Source organism: Falco cherrug, chromosome 11 (assembly GCF_023634085.1).
Source record: "Falco cherrug isolate bFalChe1 chromosome 11, bFalChe1.pri, whole genome shotgun sequence".
Lineage (NCBI taxonomy): Eukaryota > Metazoa > Chordata > Aves > Falconiformes > Falconidae > Falco > Falco cherrug.
This window is the reverse complement of record NC_073707.1, coordinates 15,100,788-15,122,203: the sequence shown is the minus strand read 5'-3', so window position 1 is coordinate 15,122,203 and position 21,416 is coordinate 15,100,788.

The following is a 21,416-nucleotide window of genomic DNA, read 5'->3' as shown; positions in this document are numbered from 1 at the left end:
TTGGGATTGCCCCGATCCATGTGCAGGACCTTGCACTTGGTCTTGTTGAACTTCATGAGGTTTGCACAAGCCCACCTTTCAAGCCTTGTCAAGGTCCCTCTGGATGGCACTTGGAGAAGGAAGTTATCATCAGCGTATTCCAGGAACCTGCTTTTGATCATCCTGAGTTTTGCCCCAAAATACAGATCTGTTGGCACCAAGTACTTTTGGCAAAACTTTTGGTAAAACATTTTTGGAGGATTTTGAAAACAATCTGTGGTCTATTGCACTTTTTGAATTTAGAAGTTTGTTTTCAATTTTTCGTTTCAACTTGAGCATTTTATTTCAGCTTTTCCATTTCATTTCATTTCCTTAATGCTTTATTTAGTTTCCCACTTGCAGGAGTTTGTGGTGGGACTTACGGGGGAAGGGCACTCCTGCCCTAATTTTTTTTTCATAGGTTTGAAAATCACTTGGTGTTGTTTCATATGGGCCAGCAAATCTCTGGAGCTGTATGATTTAAAGCAGCTTCTCTTTGCCACTGCGTTTGCCTGTTAGAAGGTGTGTTGAGGGCAGAGCAAAGCTGTTAGGTTCTTTGGAAAAAGCAGTTTAAGGAATGAATTTACAGCTTTTTCAGTTTCAACAGACAATCTTGTGGTGTCCTTTTTCTCAAATACCCGTTCCTTTTTTGTGTATGCTGACTGATGACTGCTCTTTCCAAAGGCAAGAATGGATTGCAGAGTTTGCCATGTGCCCAGGCAGTCTACCATCTATGAAGCTGTTTGTAACACAAAATGACATCTCGTAAAGCCATAGTTAACCCAGAAAAGAAAATGCAATGTGTCTGCTGCTGCTGCCCCTTCAAGAAGCAACATTGGCTTATTGGTCACAGAGTCTGAATCTGAAGAGTTTTGACTAGCTGGCGGTGATGGCCATGGTGTGCCAAGGCTGTAAAGAGTGGTTGTGTTGTTCAAATGCACTAGGCAAAGCTGAGCACTGTTTGCCAGTTCTGGCGCTGTGGACAGGCTGCTTGGGGGCAGTCCTTCAGTGCCCTGCAGGTGCGCGTGACTTTTGACAAATCCCATGCAGCGGCCTTCTTTCATCTGAAAGGCCCACATGCCCTACTCTCTTGCTGTGTGTGACAAGACACCCAGCAGCAGAGACCTGGGGGCTTGGCTAGCGAAGGGCAGAAAGAGGAGGATCTGTTGCTGGGAAAGGGAGAATGACTTCTTTGCCTCATGCTTCTACCTCTTAGCTTGGCTAAGTATTATGTAAATAGTTACTTCTTTTGCTCTTTAATAGCTTTGTTTAATATTAAGAGTTTTGTTTATTGCTAACAGAAGATGTGTTGCTAGTATGACATTGGATAAGCAAGCACCTTTGGAAAGGACACATGCCTTTTTCCCTTCTGTTTAATTCTAAACAACATGGAGAAGAAAGAGGTTTTGCACTACGTTTTGCTGACTCAGTGTGTTCACGTTCACAGAATTAACATCACTGCTGTTTCTGGTTCTGAAAAATTTGCTGAGGTTTGGGAGAAGGTAAGCAGGGCAATGGTGAGAACAGGAAATGCAAACATTTTCCTCCTTTTAATCATGGTTTTTCATTTAAAAAGCACTAAGCAGCAATTGGTTTGGCATTTCCTTTATTTTGCTTATTGGTACATCAGTCTCAACACTCACAGAACAATTCCATGAGAATATTTTGTCTCATTTGGATCTGAGATGAGATGTTTTGTATGGCATACTCCACAGAGAAATAGAAGTTAGAGGTAATGGTTTTCATTTGCTGTTTTGGTAACCAGTTTAGAAATAAAATAAAAAAGACCACATCTGAATCATTTTGACTTCAGAATGATTGATTTCAGAATGACTTTAGAAGCATAATAAGAGTGGTAAACAAGGGGTCCCCTAGATAGTCCATCTAAAAGGCAGCAGTAAAGAAAGATGCAAAACAAAACAAAACTTCTGGTGGTGTGAGGGGTGCCAGCAAGTAAGCCTGTGGCAGATGCCTGTGGGATTTTCAGAGAGGACTGAGAGTAGCGGTGTTTTCCACTAAGTATCAGATAAATTTCTGAACTGGATCTTTCCTATGCAAGCAGACATCATTCAAGCCAAGATCTAGCCTTTGTGATTCATACTGTGTTCTTAGCTGGTGTAGTCCCTTGACCCCTTGGCTATGGGGAGGCAACTGAAAGAATGAACATAATGAGCAATAATACAATGAAAACCCACACAACTTTAAAAAGATTAATATTTAATTTTTCTTATAAAAGAAAACAATTCCTTAAATAGCATAAAATCCCAGACAAATCCTTGTAGTCTTCTTTGTTTGTAGAATCGTGGGAGACTTTGACTCTTAAGAAAAACCACATTTCAAAGCTGGTCAGCAGCCTCAGTGCAACCACACTGGTACTTTGGTACCACATAGTACTTTGGGCTATGGCGTAGGACCAGTGGCACCCAGAGGCTGCTGCTGCCCTTCCTGGGCTCCAGCACCTACATGGCTGCCCTCCCTCTTTTCAGCAATGAACTCTATTAGGTAAGATGAGATGGGTCAGAAAAGTGAGGCATTAAGAAGCCAGCTTGATATTGATATCAGTGGACAGTTTCCAGGGTCATATCAGCAGAAATGATGCTCACAATTTGGAGAAGATGGCACTAGTTCATGTCTTTCCTTTGCCACTGGGAACTTTTACTCTAGGAGAAGCTGGCAGCTATATTTTTTTTTCCTATCCATTCTGCCGGATCACATCTACTCAACCTCAGCTGTATTTCTGTAAATATGTATATGTGCATTTGCATACATTTGAATTTGTTTATCCCATATGCTATTCTTAGATGTCTGAATGAATTAAAGAAAAAGGACTAATGCAGAGTTAACAAGGAGTTTTAAGATTATTTTCTTTGTATGTATTCAAACCATGAAGAAATAATTGCTTACTTGAAAGTATCCAGTACCAAGGTGTTCAGGGAATATTGTAACCTACAGTTGTGTCTCTGCTGATATAACAATATAGATGAGGTAGGACATGTGATGAGGAGCATTAAAAGAAATTATAGTGCAAATAGCATTTTAAAATATTCTTTAGAGATCTGCAGACTTTAACTGAGGGAAAAATGAAAAAGTCTGGATTTCATACTCTAAACTTCTTAAATTCCTTACTGATGTTTTTCATGTCTGAACATTTTTTTTGAAAGTTTGACATATTTTGTCATTTTATAAATGTGATCCCTGTTCTTCCCTAGTGCTGTCATATGTTCAAAGTGATTTTGTTTTATGCCCACAACTCATTAGTAACAGAATCTGGAAACTTAGGCCTCTGTTTCATAGGTCTCAGTGAGAAAGAAGAGGCAATGGTAATTTGAAAAAAATGAGTCAAGTATTCTTAGTTTGGATGCTTGGAAAATAATTAGCATTGTGGTGGTACTGAAGGATTCCAGCTATATTCTCTTGGACTGAAGATGCTTTATTTCTATGCACCTCAGTTAAAGGTGCCCTTTATCTTAATGGTTTTCTTCTCACTTCCTTAAACACCATTACGAGAAATTTTTATACCTATCTACAGACCTTCTAAGTCACTGTATGAGTTTGAGAAATCAAATCCCCAAAGGCAGGGACTTGCCCAAGTTCTGAAACCTCACTTTTCTCTCAGCAGGGCCCCATTTCTACAGCAGGGTCTGCTGTTGGTACAAGGAAAGACAATTGGATCCGGTTTGGGCTCAGCTCACTAAAGGAAGGATCTAGATCTGGGAATAAAATCAGATTTTTAGTCTTTTTCTCAGTTCAAAGTTTAGGGTTATTTGGATTCAAAGGGCTTGGTTTGGCTGCTCCTAGGCTTTATAAACAATATTAGCATCTGTTTGGTTGCTTCCCCAGAGGCCACTGATGCCCTCAAAAGTAGTATTAGCATACGCAGCAGTTATTATTTTGGTGGTAGATAGTGATCAGCAGGCAAAGTTTACCTGTGCTTAAAATGTGAAGTTTATGTTGGGCATTTTGGAAGTGTCTAAAAGAGTTAGCCAATATATGAAATTTGATGAGAGCTTTGTGCCAGTGCTCCTTACGCTTCCTTGAAAGTCCCAGTTTCGCTTACATCATTCTGGCCTCCTGGGCCAGCACGGTGATGAATCACTGGGAGAAACAAGACAGGGTTGCTGATAGGACTTCCACAGAAACCCACGTGGAGGAAATATGTGGTATCAATACACTGCATAGTTTCCTGGGTCACCCCCTCTCCATGGCTATGTTGCCCACTTTTCAGGAAGCAAAAAAATCTGGGGCATATTTCTACTTGATACTGAGCATATGCTCGCATGGTTGGAAATGTTTTTTCATCTGTGATGTTAAATAAAAATGATCACTTGAGCGTTTTGTTTTGGCTGAGTCTGCCCTTTCAGGATGCATGTGTAACCTCTTTGTGAATTACTGAAATAAAGGAATTGCCTAATGCGAAAGAGAAATTCCACAAATATGAAACCCTTGGAATGTTTTCTACATCAGCCATTTCCTTTTTCGCTTGTGCAATGTGTATGGATTGTCAACATGATGTGGTATGTGGTAACCAATGCATGCAGGAGGCTATTAATCTTCTTGTTATAGTACTGTGTTAATGTAAGATTTGGGAGAGCAGTGGAATTCTGTTCTAATGCTCTCAGCTTGTTGTACTAATCTGCCTATATGGATCCTTAATATGCACTCACAAGCCTGAATTTATTTCCTGTATGTGTCAGCATGTTCACCCTTTCCTTACACTTTGGGTAAACAGTCAACTCATGGATCTTGATAGGCTTTATTGGTATAGTCCCATTATGGGGAAGGGGGTTCATGTTGTCCTGAGCATGCTCAAGGTGAAGAGTAGGATAGAAACAATTAGATCTGACGTACCAGCTATGGGTTTTGCATGCCTGAGGGTATGTGTGGCACTTTTAGATATGTAGGGTTTGAGTTTGTTAATTTATAGATCAAGATTTCATTCTTCAACTTGCCAGACAGTGAAGCTTGCAGAATAAAGATTTGTTATACTGCAGTTTAAGTAAGCACTTAGCCAAAAAGCAGAGAACTCAGAAAGGCAAAAACATTGGAAGAACAGTTATTTATTAAACATTTTATTTCCACTGTCTCTGCAATTATAAGCTGTCACACTGTAAAAAGTTTTTTCCCCTGCAATGCTAATACTCCCTCTGGTATATGTAGGGTATTTTTTTTTTTTTACAGTGTTTAAAGTCTGAGGCTTTTAGCTGTTTTATCCAAACCAAAGCATCTTTATCATGGGACTTGCCTTTAATTCTCTCTTAGATGCTTTTTTCCCTGTATGCCAAATTAGATATCTTTCTGAAGGCATGCATTCTTAATTAACATTTTTTTAATCAATGACTGGATTCTCAGGAGGATTTTTTTTTCTATGCAGCATTATTTTTCTCTTTCCACAGCAACTTCACAAGCAGATTAAATAAACAGAAAGAAACACTTTGTGGATTTTTCTTGTGACAGCCTGCAAACCTGTGAACTTTTTTATTTATTTTTAACTTGAAGCTGCTAATTGTAGAACTGTATAATTAATGCATTATCCACGACAACAAGGTTACATGGTTGGTGTTTAGCAAACATGCTTTTTCTGGAGGGTGGAAAAATACATAGTGAAAACTTATGGAAACACTGAGCTGTTTTTCACCACTCTGCATGACAGCCAGTCTCTCAACCATCATTAGAGCTCTGTGCCTAATCAGACTCTGAAAAAGTACCCTGAAAATTGGCCGGAGCCCTGGTATCATCGTCTGAGTCCACAGCTTGAACCTTGTGGTTTAGCCTTCCAAGATACACCATTACAGCCAGATATTCTCTTTGCTCTGCTAATTGGCACATTCCTACTTAGATTTGGTAGGACATGCTGATTTGTAACATGGCTCAAGAATTTACTTCTTAATGCGTAATTGCCTGAACTTTCCCAAATCTTCCTGTTCACCAGCCTCCTTTCTTTGTTGTGCCTGTGTACTGCTCTTTCAGCGTTTGTAATTTATTTCTTTTTTTTAGCTAGATATCCTTCTGATTCTTTCACATGGTTTTCACTGGTTTGAGAATTTCTTTGTTTCCTGACCTTTTCATAAATCAAGTATGCATTGGCATGTGCTGAAATGATGGAAAGATTTCCTTATAGCTTGCAGCAAATGATGTTGTATCAATGCTGACTTTGTTATTGCAGTCGTAGAAACATTTTTAACAAATTGGATGATGCTTTCTGTCTTCAGAATTCAAACGCACTGTGTCTAGGGACTTCTTTGCAAACTGAATGCTTAGTAGCCCCAGAAATAGTGTGACCTCTTCCATTATGAAAATTAGAAGCTGGCTCATGATTTACTCAAGTCTTAATGCATCTCTCAGTTCAGAGAAATGGTTGTAAATACAGTAGATTTGACTGAATTGGTCTTTTTGGCAGGTTCTGTTCATGTCATTTTTGTTCCCTCCTGATCATTTCATTCTTTTGATTTTAACATTTTAGTGAAAGGAAAATCATACTTCAGTTCTTGGATGAATTTTGCAGTTGTTGCAGTTATCATTATAGTTATTGACATGTGAGAGTTTCTTGGTGAAACTGTTATGTCACTGTTCCACAATGAAATACCTGAAGGAAAACACTTCTGCTCTTGGGCAAAGTTTGGGTTTACTGGGCTTGCTCTTCCCGTGCTTCTGTGAAAGTACTAAAAAACATACAGGTGGCTTTGAGAGCAGTGAGTTTTAGTCTTGTCCTAATCTTCTAGTGTTTGATCAGCTTTTACCAGAATGACTTATCTGGTGCACCATCCTACACATCTTTGTCCATCAGCAGTTAGTAGTGTGTGCAGGGAGCCACTGAGTAGTACTGTAGAGGAAGGGAAAGCTTGCTCCACTCCCTTCCTATAATTGTATGTCTATAATTCATTGCCTTTGAGAACTGTCTTATCACAGCATCGACTCATTAGTGGTTTAATACAGGATAAGCTTATTAGAGATAATCTGTTTACTGAATGTCCTTACCACAGAGCAATCTAGTTAACAACATCTTTTGAAGCTTTGTCTTCTGGATATATCTTTTAAACTGATCCCTGATTATTTATCTATATCTATAGATCTTATCTTTATCTTTAGATCCTTTAGATTTTTATCTGCTTTGACATAAAATTGCAGTGTCTGGTGAATACACTGAGAAACTAAATACTCTTGTGGGGAAATACGGCAAACCAACACCAGTTTATAATGAGCTAGCCAGAGCAAATAATTCAGTCTGTTCGTAGTAGTTTAGACTTTAAAATAATTTTCAGTATTATTAGGGTAAGACTTTTCTAAAGAGCTACTTTTCCACCAAACATTGCCACAATCTCAGCAGTGCTCATCACACAGCAGTTTGGATGTCCAGATGTTTCCTGTCCAACATGCTGGCCTCCTTGAATATCTGGACCATTGCTTAAGATGTACAGAAGAGGAAATAGAACCTGGTAATTAATCCTCAAATGGCTAGGTATCATTCAAAAATATTTGCAAGTTATTGTATTAAAAAAGACAAGATGAGGAAAGAGCATTGCAAAAGAAAAGCTGAAGAAGAAAAGGTGAAGGCTGTGAGAAACGTAATATAGTGAGCCCAGTTTCTCTTTGGATCTTTCTGATCATTGGAAACTGCTCAATGCAATTCTGCCTTGATAGTTCAAAATACTCTACATATCTATCCTGACACAATAGCTGCTCCTCTGCTTACTGAAGAAAGCAATATTAATGTGAATGGTGCATGGACCCTTTGCATTTCCTCTTTTCTCACGACAGTTTAGATGCATTTAAAGCAGAACTACAAACTGTTGAGCAGCCTTTGCCTTTCATAGGAAAGAGAATCTCAGACTTACCAATAAAAACAGTGTTTGAGTGTCTTAAGAAATTCTGTTTTCTACAAAAAGCCCCAAGTTTGAGGCATATAGATAACTGATGACAGTTTTCCTGTGATAAAGTTTTAAAGTGAATGTGACTCATTGTTTTAAAAACTGTATGGTACACTGTGTACTTTTTGCTTAAATGATCCTTTTGCTATTGATGAAGCCTGGATGCCAAGGTTCTAACCAACTTGTCTGAAACCTCCTGAGGCAATAACAGATTTATATGCTACACTTAGACTAATTTTGCTTCAGTGATTACTGTATCTGGTATAGGCAATGAAACTGCTGTACTTGGAGGGTATTGCATGTCAGGTGCAAGGCATATGAGATAATGCAAACTTGAGTAATGTCTTGTAGGCAAAATCTAGCACCTTGTCAAATAGAATTTTTATTTTGGATCTTCCCTAATATCCTTTCCTTTTTCTTGGCATTCTTAGCTGCATTCACAAAAACTGGTACTAGAGAGATTAGGCTGGAGTTGACACATGTGTACCAATGTGGTATTAATTCAGAGAGTGTTCAAAAAATGAACAGTAAGATCTTTCCATAGAAGCAACTTCTGTAACATCCTAGGCAAATTCCACAAAGTTCATTCTTTGTAATGGAAAGTATACTCCTTACAAGGGCTGCCGAAACTTTTGTGGACATCAAGAGAAAAAGCAAATAAACATTTCCTTGCCAATGATTTTAGAATTCTCATACGCATTCCTGCTGCTGAGGACTGAACGTTGCTACCCCAATTAGAGTATGGTTGCTAGATGCTGCAGAAAATTGGAGAAACTTTTCTTTGCAAGCACTTTAAAGCTGCTATTGAATTTCTGTAAGTCCAGAGAAATCTAGTACCTCCAGCCTGTAAAACAAGCTTCTCTATTTGGCCTCATTAATGTTTAGTCTGTTTTTTCTTGGCAAAAGCACTTCAGTGACGGTCTCCACCAGATTGACACTAAAGTGTTTTCTTTACTTGCCATCTGTCTGGACTGATTGGAAAAAGTGGGGCTTGTTTAGAAAAATATATAAGCAGTTCATTTGGCATAAAGTTTGTTATAGATGTATGAAAAGCAGCTGGGTCCAGCTCAGGAGGTTAAAAAAAAGTTTTACTACAGAGAGATGACTTTTCATGTACAAGTTCATGCACTAGATGTGTTCTTTCATTTCACTTGCAAGAAGTGACTAAATAAATTAGCTATGGCACCTAATTAGTTTTATTTGTGTTTTCCCAGGCCACTTATAATAATATGTGTGAATAGGGATCTCATTTTTCAAATGTTGCCAGTCAGTTGTAAGTGCAACATTTAAAAGTAGCAGAATAAAGCTGAAAGCTTCTCATATGCTTTCTTCCACCTTAATTCAGCAAAGCACTTAAACACATCAAAATTCAGTGTTTTACTGGATTGATTCTGGTTTTATATATGTTTGTCTGACAGGCCTCTAGTTTTGTGGCTGTTTTTTTTTAACACTGTGAAAATTTTGCTAAAGACAGCTTAGAATAGTAATGATCATAGAATGGATTGGGTTGGAAAGGACCTTCAAGATCATCCATTCCCAGCCCCCCTGCCATGGGCAGGGACACCTCCCACCAGACCAGGTTGCTCCCAGCCCCGTCCAGCCTGGCCTTGGGCACTGCCAGGGATGGGGCACCCACAGCTGCTCTGAACAGCCTGGGCCAGTGTCTTGCCACACTAACAGATCCTGTTCACATTAATGCTTTCTCCAGATATGTTTGTATGTGTGTGTATGAGTACATGTATGTAGAGAGAGCATAAGCATGCTCACAGGATGCTTTTTTCTCCAGCTGTGTGAGTTGCTTAGCTTCATCCTTATTAGTATTCAAAATCCATTATGGTTAGAGGTCAGAGTCTGTCTTTAAACTAGCTATGCTTGGCCCAGTCTTTTTTCCCCTTCTACTCTGAACTATCTACAGTTCCATCTTGCTGTGTTTTTACTATGAGACTGACTCTCCGCCTTTATTGGCTGAACCTCTGCTTTAGTGAGTGTGAAGCTGAGAAAAAGCCATTTTTCTATGTTTTCTGAAGAGGGAGGCTGAATCCTGATGGAAAAAATTAGGAAAAAAATCCTTTCTACCTTTTGAAGAACATTTATCCCTGGTGGGAATTGTCTGCTGTGTATATTGTAATGCTTCTGCTTGATTAGAACTCTCTCATTATTGTTTCTTGCAAAAATAAATTGGTTTTAAGAGGGAAATTTTTTTTCAGGCTCTCAGGGTAGGAGAGGTCAGACCTTAGTCCTCAATATTTCCAGTTATGGGGTCTGCGTCTTTGTTATTTATAGTTTAGTGTACATAATCATCACAGCAGGATTACAAAAACCAAAATTTATTTCCCCCAGTTAAAATACTAATGTTGCATCAGACCTAAAGGCTAGTCTGGTTTCTGGTTCCAGAAACTGAAGAAACTAAGTTATGCCCTGCTGAATAACATTTTTACTTTGTCTGTGTTTTGTAATCATAGAGAAACAGAACTGTGACCATCTGAATGTATTTTTAAATTTCAGAGCTTCTGAAATTTCATGTTTACGTTTACACTTGTTAACATCTCTAACTGAACTGGGAATATTTTGCACTTTTCTAACGTTTTTCTCTTCTGAGATTCCATTTTTGGAAGCATCACTCATGTTGAGTGCTAATTCCTGACTCAAATATCAACTGCTTAGGCCTTGTGGTCTTATCTGCTGCTGGGTGAGAATTTTCCATGGTAGTGCATGTTTAACATCGCTTCTGTAACCTCTTCAAACACATGAAGACTGAAGGCTGAACATGGACTAGGTAGCTATCTTTGGTCTTCTGAATTTGAAAGTGTAGAGTGGTAAAGTGAAGTTCAGCAGTCTCTGCCTGACAAGCAGACGGTGGCAGCAAATGATGCACCTGGAAATTATTTATTAACAGGTGCGTGTTTTCATTCATGAATTCAGATACTCAGCTGTGTTGAACACTACCAGCCAGCTAGCTAGAGACATCCATATATGAATTACTAGCACAGGTTGTACGTTGCTTATGTCTCCTCTGTGGCTGGATTTACAGGTGGGACTTTTGCGAGTGCAAATTCTGTTGTCTTTTTTCAGTGGCACTCTCCTCCCCTCAATATTTTGCTTGCCCCAGGGTTTATTTCTGAGACTCGAAAGACTAAGAGGAAAAAAAAAAGAAACCAAATTCCCATAAAGCCATTTGATAGATAGAGAAACAAAGGCACAGGAGACCACACAGTAGTTTGATGGCAGAGCCAGGAGGAGCTTCAGGTAATCCAACTCGTGCTTTAGTGATGAGAACACGCTATCTTCCTCCTCAATTCTTAAGCCATTTCAAGCTCCTTCTGCATCCCAGAGTGAAGATTTCCACGTACAGAACTTCTGCGAATCACCACTCTGGGGACTGCAGTTAACTCCAAAGTGTGTTATTTGCACATTGAAGTACTTAACTGAGGAGCTTTTCTTTTTCCAGTTGCATTCACAGGAGGTTTGATGGTAATAGAGCTGTCTTCTGGTCTCTGCCAAGTTTATTTTCCAAATGAAATATCTGAATGAGGAAACAATGACTAAAGAGATTATGTGAACTATCTAGCATACTGCAAGGGTCCAAACGTTAAGAAAAGAGAGGATTTTTAGGATGGCTGAGGGGTGTATTATGAAGAATAAAGGCACGGAATTGAGCAAAAGAAAATTTAGGCTGACTATCAGGAAACATCACTTCATATGGTATGAAATTACCTCCCAAGGGAGCTGGTGGAAGTCTCACAGCTTGAATGGTTTCAAAGGGCAGGAAAGTTTCGGGAACAGCTCTGCATTGGTGTAGGATGCACTACATAACCAAAGAGGTGTTTTCTACCTCCCTGCTTCTTTTAACTGATTCTGTGTCCGATATCAAACTCACGTGTTAGTTGTCAGGCTTAAACAATGCCTACAAGATCAGGTGTCGTGGCTGGGCTCTTTGAGAAAAGAGGAAAAACATTTTAAAACTGGGAGCCACTGGAAACTCTGCGAGGACAGCTGCCAGACCGGAGAGCTGAGGCCACCACACCTGCTCCTGCAGGTTGCTCCGGGCAGAACCCCAGGGCCTTAATTGCCCCAATCAGCCTCACCTGGGAGCTCCCCACACCTGCCCTGCCTCCCAGGGCCCTATTTAAGCCGACCCCAGCCCCCTCCTTGAACATTGTCCTCGCAAGCAGCACTGGTCTGCAGCTCTATTTAATCCCCCTGGAGCCCTGAGGAGCCCTTGCTGTCTGCGCGCAGGTAAGGCTGCTGACCTTGCCTCTGGGAAATAGCTTTCTTGTGAGGAGATTGTTAATGGTGATCCTGCTTTAGCACTGACCTCATATTGTACTTTAATTTTAGAACATATTTTTGTTTGTTTTTCTTGTAATTTGTCTTGTCAAGCCAATTAATATCTCTATAGCAGAAGTGAGTTCAGGCCCAATTGTTTGAATACTCAGAAAGAGAATCAGATACCTCACTGAGGAGAAAAAGAAACTTGTGTTGTCTGCCAAGTTTCGGGCTTGGATGGGGAGTTAAAATGTCAGCCAACTGGGCCAAATCACAACCTGCAATAAATGCTGTCCTTTTAAAGAGCTTTAAAACTTGCTGTGTTTTGTCTGCTTTGGTGTGAAATCAGCTCCCAGCAGCTTGGAGTTAAGCTCTTGTATCTTCTCCTTTCCCTCTGATGTTTACTATGCATCGAGACTTTGAAGTTGTTTTAATTGAACAATATGCAGCGTGAAAAATAACACTCTAAAGAGAAGAACTGAATGCACTTCTTTGTTTCTTAAAGAGCCTTACCTCAGTCAATGATACTTTTAACAGTTGTCTCTGGGACCAGTGGCAGTGTTTAAAACCCACACAGGTTGTAGCATTTGAAGTAATCATGGTGTAGTGCCTTGAACTCCACCTGTGTTCTAATTCGGGAATTTGCAAGCAGCTGTGAGGGGCAGGCAGACGTGCTGCAACCCAGGCCATGCAGGAGCATGTCTGTGAAAGCTGGTGTGGAAGAGAGATTCTTTCAAAACTGCTGGATCTTTTCTGTTGTGTTACCAGGTAGTAGTATCTATCTTCTCTGTCACCTTACACTAAAGACGAGTGTTGTACTGAAGGGCTGGCCTTTCCCCCTTTGCAGGGGGCTAGGGCAACACACATACCAGTTTACCCCTAAGCCTGAGTCTGAAGGATTTAGAGGCTGCAGATAGATGAATGTTTGCTATGGAATTCATACAGGCTGGGCTGTGGGCAAGAGTTGGAAAGTGCAATGTGGCTTTAGCTCCAAGGAGGAGGGATGCTGCCTGGGCAGCTGAGAGTTCCTAGCAATTGCCCAGGCTTTGCTGTTAATGTGCATTTGTCACATAACACTGGGGTTTGGTCACTAGCTTTTTTCCTCGATCTTACCTGCCATTTTTCTGGTAATTGTTAGAAAACTTTTCAAATATTGCCTATGAGAAAGGATCCCCAGCTCTTAAAAATAATATACATAAAAAAAAATAATCTCCAACTTCGTGGCCTTCCCCAAAGCCCCCAGTCTGCATCAAACACAATGAAAAACCCCAGTTGTTGCAAGTTAGCTGTGTGTGTTCTAATATTGACAAGCTTCCTGAAGCCTTTCAGTGGTTTATTTAAAGTTGGAAAGAGCCGATGTGCTTCAGAAGTGGACACAATATTCTAAACTTAGCTAAGTATAATAGCCATTGAGTGTGCTGCTACAGTGACCCACAAAAAAAAAAAGGCAAAATGAATGCAAAGTCCTTGTAAAATTTGAGTGAATCTACCTTTGGATACATTATATAAAATCAAGGTCAAATATTGGGAGTTGGCTGCTCTGCTTTGTTTATATAGCTCTAGTTTAAAACATGTTAGGCCACATATCAACTGCATAGTCCTGTGCAAAAGAGGTGTAATACTTTCTGTTCAGTCCCCAACGGACATTACTTCATTTCACAAAACTGTAAGTGGAGCACATCTTGGCTGTTACTGTAGGAGACAGGTGGAGAGGGTGAGGTTTTTTTACTACAGATTTTACTGTTAAGCAGGCTGAGTTCTTACCACAGATGGGAAGAACTGTCAGCTCCATTTAAGGGTGATGTTATAGGTTTAGTGGGGCAATTATGCTGCAAATGCCCACATCTTGGCTAATATCTGGGTCTATAGAAACATATGCCATATAGTTTCTTTGACTAATTGGAGATACAACTTTTCAATATTATTGTTAGAATAGGCTATAAATCTATGTGAATGTCTAAACTTAATAACTAAATACATACGTTTTCTAACAGCAGTGGCAAAGGTGTCAAACCATATGTTGGGGTCTTTGTTTAGAATTCACAGATGTGACTTGGTTAATTTAATAGCCTTACTCTGCAAGTTGTCAAAGTCAGTTGGAAGAGTCTCACATTTCAATGCTATTTGCTGTCAATAAAGGTACCAGAACCTGATCCTTGGCCATTATTTTACAAGGTTTGTAACAGTAAAAATGAAAAGAATCCTGTTATTCTATCAAAGCAGTTACTGCAAATGTTGGGGTCATGGGGAGTCAAGGTGGCTTTCTTATTTGTTTTTGAGAGAGAAATATTTGAGAAAAGACACCTTTGTATTTTATGTAGCTTGTTGCAAATCTTGGTTATATAATAATACCAATAACAAAATGCTGACAGACTATACTGACAATTTGCAGTGGAGAATTTCACTGATCATAGGGAGGTAGGAATGTCATTACTATTTTAAGATGTAAGAGGAAGCTTGAGAAATCGAATAAATTAAGAAAGCATGACCTGATGCTTTTCTGGGGGGAGGGACAATGGTCTAAGTGTATCATGCAAATGGGCCATATGCATCTGCAAGTCCCAGGAAATTAATGAAGTCTCACCAGGAAAAGACCCACCTAGTACAAATGCATTTGAAGTCTTTGGAAACAAGATGTTTTTTCTGTCATCTTAGCTATTTCTTCCATTAGTATCGGTATATCTGGAATTCCACATGCTATTTGTTCAGTGCTCATTTAATCCTTTAATAGAAGTCTGTCTTTCCAAAGATAAGCCTATTTTTCCTCATTCCTGAAGAGAAAAGCAAGAATGCTTGACAGCTCCTTTCTTTCTCTTTCCTCTGCTCACTGTGCAGCAAATAATCAATCTTGGGTGAATGACATTTTAGAGAAATTAGTCATAAATGTGTCAGTACTTCAGAAAAGTGCCCCTTGCATTTGCATAGATGGGAAATCGGAATTTACCTAAACATACATGTGGTTGAGGAAAGCGTAAAAATAAAACTGATTTTGTAACAAGAAAATTACAAGGCAGCTTTTTGAAGGAATTGGATGATTTACCTGAAGAAAATTGCATGAATGGTCATCACTGTGAAGACTTAAATGGGTGGCTTCCAAATAAGTCCTTGAGAAGAATGAGAATGCCTAATTCTGGGTGGTGCTGAGTGCCTTTGCCATCAGACCCCTTCTTACAAAGCTGGTTCTTGTGCTTTCTTTAATTACTACTACAAGATCAGACATAATGTACCAAATACAATTCCTCATTTGCAGGTTGATCTGCAACTATTTTTCTCTTATCCTATAATTTTTTTTTGTACAATGTATTTACCATTATTTCAATGATAATGTAATAACATACATCGATTCTTTAAACACATTCAGCTTAATGCTTTTCCCAGTGGATCTTGGCAGGCTTTGCAAACAGTGATCAATCAATAACCTTCACAAAGCCCCCTCGATCACTCCCTTAGTTACACAGTTAGGGAACTGAAGGATAAAGGTGTTGAAAGACTTGCCCAAGGTCACACGAGGAGTTGGTAGCTGGCTTCTTTTAATCCCAGAGTCCTATTTCAACTTTAGACCATGCAGTCTCTATATAAGCGTGTTTATGTTTTGGGCAGGGTATAGGGAACAGTCTTGCCACAGTGAATTTCTGGGTCAGTGGCTATTCCTTTATAAATTGTAAGCATTCCAGAGCCAAATGTCTGAAAAGTACAAACATGAGGGATACTTCAGGAGTGTGAAATCCAATGTAGTGAGGATGTAGATGTCTTACCAAGGGAAAGCACTGATGTGTTCCAACATAATTTGGTTTGCCACCAACCAATAAGCTAGTGACAGTGGCACTGACTTGCAGTCAGTCTGTGCGAGGTATTTGTTAATGTTGCTACAACAGATATTCATTATAAACGACCATTGCCCACAGTTTACTCTGTTTATACAACAGTTTAGTGGTTATTTATTAAAAATAAAATTTATGTATGGTTATTGGGATGTTTATTTTGGCAGGGAAGTGACCTTGGCAGAAATATGTCTGTATCAACACTCAGCTAGCAGTCACTCTTTATGTTGTCGTATAAAACCTTGTTAAATAATATTTTGTTTCTATCTTCAATTGCTGTTATATAAGGCCAGTAATGAAAATCTCCCAAAGGATTGGTAAATGGAGTGAGTTTTTCTGTGTGTTTTTTCCATAAAGAGCTAAGCCAATGAGTGTCAACATTATTGCCTAGTTGAAGTGCTTGCTATAAACTTTGATAGTAAATTGTTTACTTTTAGATTTTTGCAGGTATAAATTGTTCTCTACATTTAAATACAATTTGAATGCCTTCTTGAGAATGAAGAATAATTCACATGCAGAAAGCACTTAACTTTCATTTCAGTGGGACTACTCATATACTTAGAAGTGGTTGGCTGAATTGCTTAATGCTTAGAAAAGATACTAAAAATAAAACCAGGGAGAAACCTTGGATTCAAATAGGGAAACGGTGACAAAACTGATTGTACTTGTGATATCTTAAAAAGACAGCTTAATGTCAATGTACAATGTCGTTGCCTTTTACTAATATGCATTTACTTGATGTCATTTCAATGTAGCTGCAATCTGACTGTCTTTTCTCTCAGTTTTTTAGACTTTTTTTTTTTAGCCTTTAAAATCTTTTAATGAAAACCACTGAACTGAAAGCTGCTATATAAAAATAAGAAGGAATAGAGATTTCTGGGTGGTAGAGCATATTTAAACATACTGATACACTTTAATGTGAGGAAAAAATGGTTTCCAGTTTGGCAATAGAGCAGACAATATTAGAAACCATCCTGCTCCTCCTAAGTCAGAATAAAGCATGACTTGTTTTGAAGGAGCTTTTAGGAGTATAAAGCAACACCTCTGGCTTAGCAGCAAAGTGGTTGTTAGTATTTATTGCGTAGGGGAGAGGAGGAGGAGGCAGCATGTTCTGATACGAGATACTAGTGGTGTGAATATAGAGGAAGGCTGATAATTGTGAAGTCAGTCCACCTCCATAGATTTTCTCAATATTATCAATGGTGCGTTTTTACTTCTAGAGGCAAGGGCTTTTGTTACATTGACAGAAAGAAATGACTCATTAGGTTGTGTACTGCTAAAAGTAGGAGTGCTGGAAATAATTCATTTTGTGGATGTTGAGTGTGATCGCAGAAGAGGGACAGCAGAGGTGTAGCTGCGCTGACTGTTTGCAAGGACTCTTTGGGTAGCAGCTAGGTAGGCCACTCACAAACTTCAGTGTTTGGACAGTTGATAAGGTGAAGACCAGAAAAAAAGGTGTGTCTACCACTGCTAGCTACTCTGGCAAAGACAAATGAAGATAAATACTGTCCTCAAATATTGTCTTAAACCAGGGGGTATTTCACTCTGGGGCACACCTGAAGCTGTTTCTCTTCACAGAAGTAAATAACTGACTAGTCTGTCTCTTGAGTCGGGAAAACCTGCATTCAGGGGAATGTAAAATAAACCAGCCCTTGGCTTCCACAACAAAAGGAATGCAGTCCCTAGCTGTCAGCGGAAAAACAAATACATACAGAAAAACCTTAGGCCCTTGCTTTGGGCTAAAACCAAACAAGCCATCTTTGCTTTGGGCCGGCTGTGGTAGTCACCATTTGAAAAAGTTAGACGTCACCCACAGTTAGCACATGGCGATAGCTGTTTTCCCCTATGCTTACAGGAATATTTCAGTCTGCCAGGTGGGAACTGTGGCTACATGATAATTTCTGAGTTGTGACTAGCACAGGCGTGTGTGTCTCAGCCCAGCACTAGCTGTGGCCCTTGCTGACTGTTCAGTGTTAGGAGGCCAGGGCAGATGTAAATTCAGTTCCTACCTCTTGGAAAAGGAAAAAAAAAAAAAAGGACTGTGAGAGTGTCTTAATTTTTGTTTCTTCTGAGAGAGGCTATGGTTAGGTTTTGCAGGGCTCTTTATTTTTTTAGCCCTGTAGACCTCGCCTACCTGAGTGGGCTAGTAATACTAGTGTTTCAATGATTAATGTGTTCTATCTCCTTTTTTCCCTCTGATCTGAAATAATCTCTTTCGGAGTGCAGGACTGGGCTCATCTAGCAAGCAGAGCAGCTTGTGTAGTTCTAAGAGTGAATGCCTCCAGAAATTAATTTTGCCTTCTAGGTCCTAGCCCATCAGCACTTCCCATACCGTCCTGACTCTGTGAGTGCTTGGTCAGGGGCTCTCCCATGAGACTGGTAGTATAGGCAGTGTGTATGAAGGGTCTTGCTGCCTAGTCTCAAACTGTTGTAGCACCTGGCTGTGTGTTTGTTCTGAAAACTGGCACTGTTAAGCATGGTGTTTAACCCTCCCACAGCGGCAGCACATCTACTCCTACCCCATCTTTTCCCTTTGCAATAGAGAAACATCTTTGTCCCTGAGAGTAACTGTGTGGGAGGCATTGATGAGAGGTCCAGTGTGTGTGAGAGAGACTCCAGATTGCTTCTGTTGATCTCCTTTTCATGGCATTTTCACTGGAATCCATAGTTCTTGCAGTCCCTAATGCTCTGTAAGAAGCTCTTGGGGAAAGCCTAGGGGTATTGCAATACAAAGGAATAATCAATACAGGTAAAGGATATAATGCAGTGAGGAGAAAGGCTTTTACTTTGATAACAGAGAGCTGGAATTTGAAGGCTTTCAAAAAGCTCTTACAAAATTGCTATTACTTCTGTGTTTGTAGCTGGTTTTATGATGTTTTTTCTCTCTGTACATCATCATATAAGGTTGTATAATATGTTTCTTAGATTTAAGGAGAGAGCTACATGCTGTGCTATGAATAGTGAAGTGGCCTTTATCCACAGGCCATCAGGATTCATCAAGTAAGCGTTGCTCGTCGTAGCAATGCAAGGCATGCGGTTAGGAGTTTGAATCTATAGCCATAGTCATTTTTTTGACTTCCAATGAACCTAAAAGAGCTAATATGGGAGAAGAACATATCAAGTGAAATACTAGGAAAAAAGACACAACAGAAAAAAGGGGCCATTTCATATGCCTACAGACATTGGTTCTGCTACACAAGCATGGCTGCTTTTGTGTGTCTGGGTGTTTGTCTACCAGAGCCTAAATATGCTCTGCTCCTACCTTTTCATAGCTTTTCCCTCTCTACTGTAGAGCAACGCAGAAGCTAAGTAAGCTGTATCCTGGAAAAACACATTGCAGGAAATGGTATTTACCCTTTGATCTTTAGATCCTTCCTCTGCTGTGATACAGCAACTTGTTTTGGTTTTGCTCAGTGAACAGGCTTTCTTCATTTAGATTTATGGCGATGGCTTATTGCTGGTAGAGAAGGCTTTAGTGCCTTCTATAAAATAAGGGAAGACAGACCATGTTTTGCACTTATCTTGCAACTTTCCATACTGTCTGGAGACTGAGGAATTTCTTGAGTTTCAGATTTCTTTGATTGCAAGGTATTAATTGCATTGGATTTTGTGCTGCTGTCCTGACTTTGAAGTGTTGCTCTGTGCACAGTGCTATCAAACTCAGAAGGAGCATTTGCAGAGTAAGCTGGCTAGATCAGAGTAAAAGTTTGCAGCACTTATCCCCAGGATACAGTATTTATGCAGTCAGTTAAATGTTTGGAGTACAATGTAGTAACCAGTGGGGCTGTATATTAACCTCCAGATCTATTCCATTGTGAATTGCTCGTGTTGACGTACCCAGGGATGCTATTCAGTATCAGCAAGGGGATCAGGATATGGACTATGTATATCACATATGATAAAGGGGGAAAACTGGAACCATTGTGGGGAGTTAAAATCATATAATCATTTAAGTTGGAAAATACCTTTGAGATCATCAAGTCCAACTGTCAACCCAGGACTAACAAGTCCATCACTTAACTGTGTTGCTAAGCACCATATCTACAAGATTTTTGAATACCTCCAGGGACAGTGATTCCACCACCTCCCTGGGCAGCACATTCCAATGCTTCACCACCTTCTCAGTGGAGAAGTTTTTCCTAATATCCAATCTAAACCTCCCTTGGTGTAACTTGAGGCTGTTTCCTCTTGTCCTGTCACTATTTATCTGGGGGGAGACCTACTGTTACCTGTCTACAGCCTCCTGTCAGGTAGTTGTAGAGGGCATAAGGTCCCCCCTGTGTCTCTTCTCCAGACTAAACAACTCCAATTCCCTCAGCTACTCCTTATGAGACTTGAGTTGATACAAGCCTCTAGCACATGCCTGAAGCCCTTCTATTTAACTGTGAGAAAGAGGGGACCACTTTACACTTCTCTATGTGCATTTCATTGAATCCCTCTGGTATCTCTGCCTTTTCTCTGTGTTTCTTCAACTCCACTTGCCTCTCTTTATGTGGAGGCATGCACTGGTTGTCAAGTGATAACCTCAGTCTCCTCCTGGCAGTACCCAAATTCTACCCCAAACTCTCTGTTTTCCTTTGAAATGTCAGGCCAGTATGTTGAGGTTCTTGATGGTGGCAGGAGGCATTATGGACACTACAGCTGTCTCACTATAATGTGTACCATATAGGTTAGGGTTTGAAAAATGTATATATGAGTGCCTCCTAGCCACTCCAGGAAGAAGGAAACTTCAACAGTAAAGTGGGAATTGATAGCAGAAGCATAATATGCTTTCAGTCCTTTTTCAACCTGTACTAAGAACTTCCCTCACAAGATTTCACAGAAAAGTAAAATTCCAGGGTGTAAAATTGCTAAATGAAAAATCTAAAGATTATGAATGAAGTTTGTGGAAAAGTTTCATCTGTACGTCATGTGTGTCTTGTGTCATCTATGTGCAGCTATAAGGCTTTGTATTAATTATATTTAAAGGCTTTTCTATACACTTCTAGCGTGGTACCCTTTCTGGAATATAAAGGGTGTAATAAAGAAGGGAAGACTGACAAGATGTAGAGGTAGCTTTTCTACCCAAACTGACTCGGTTATAAAAGCTGTAGGCAAGCGTATGTTTGAGAATTTCCTAATGGTTTACTATTCTATAATACCACTTCAAGTTTTTTAAATAAATGGATTTTTTCTATTTGGCTTATTTTAAAATACAACAGATAAAGCTTTTTATTTCTGATCTGAAATTATATCTGTATGTAAATACAACTTTTGTGCAGTAAGGAAAAAGTAACAAATCAGTGATAATTTATCTCTTCCCATTAATTTTCTATGTTTTGATTGCTTTATTTGCTAGCCCTGATGATCTTTAATCTCAAAGATCTACAATCATGCAACTGCTTCCTTTTTTAATAACACTTGAATTTTTCTAAGGATAAAAAAGCTTATTTTTATACAGCTGTAT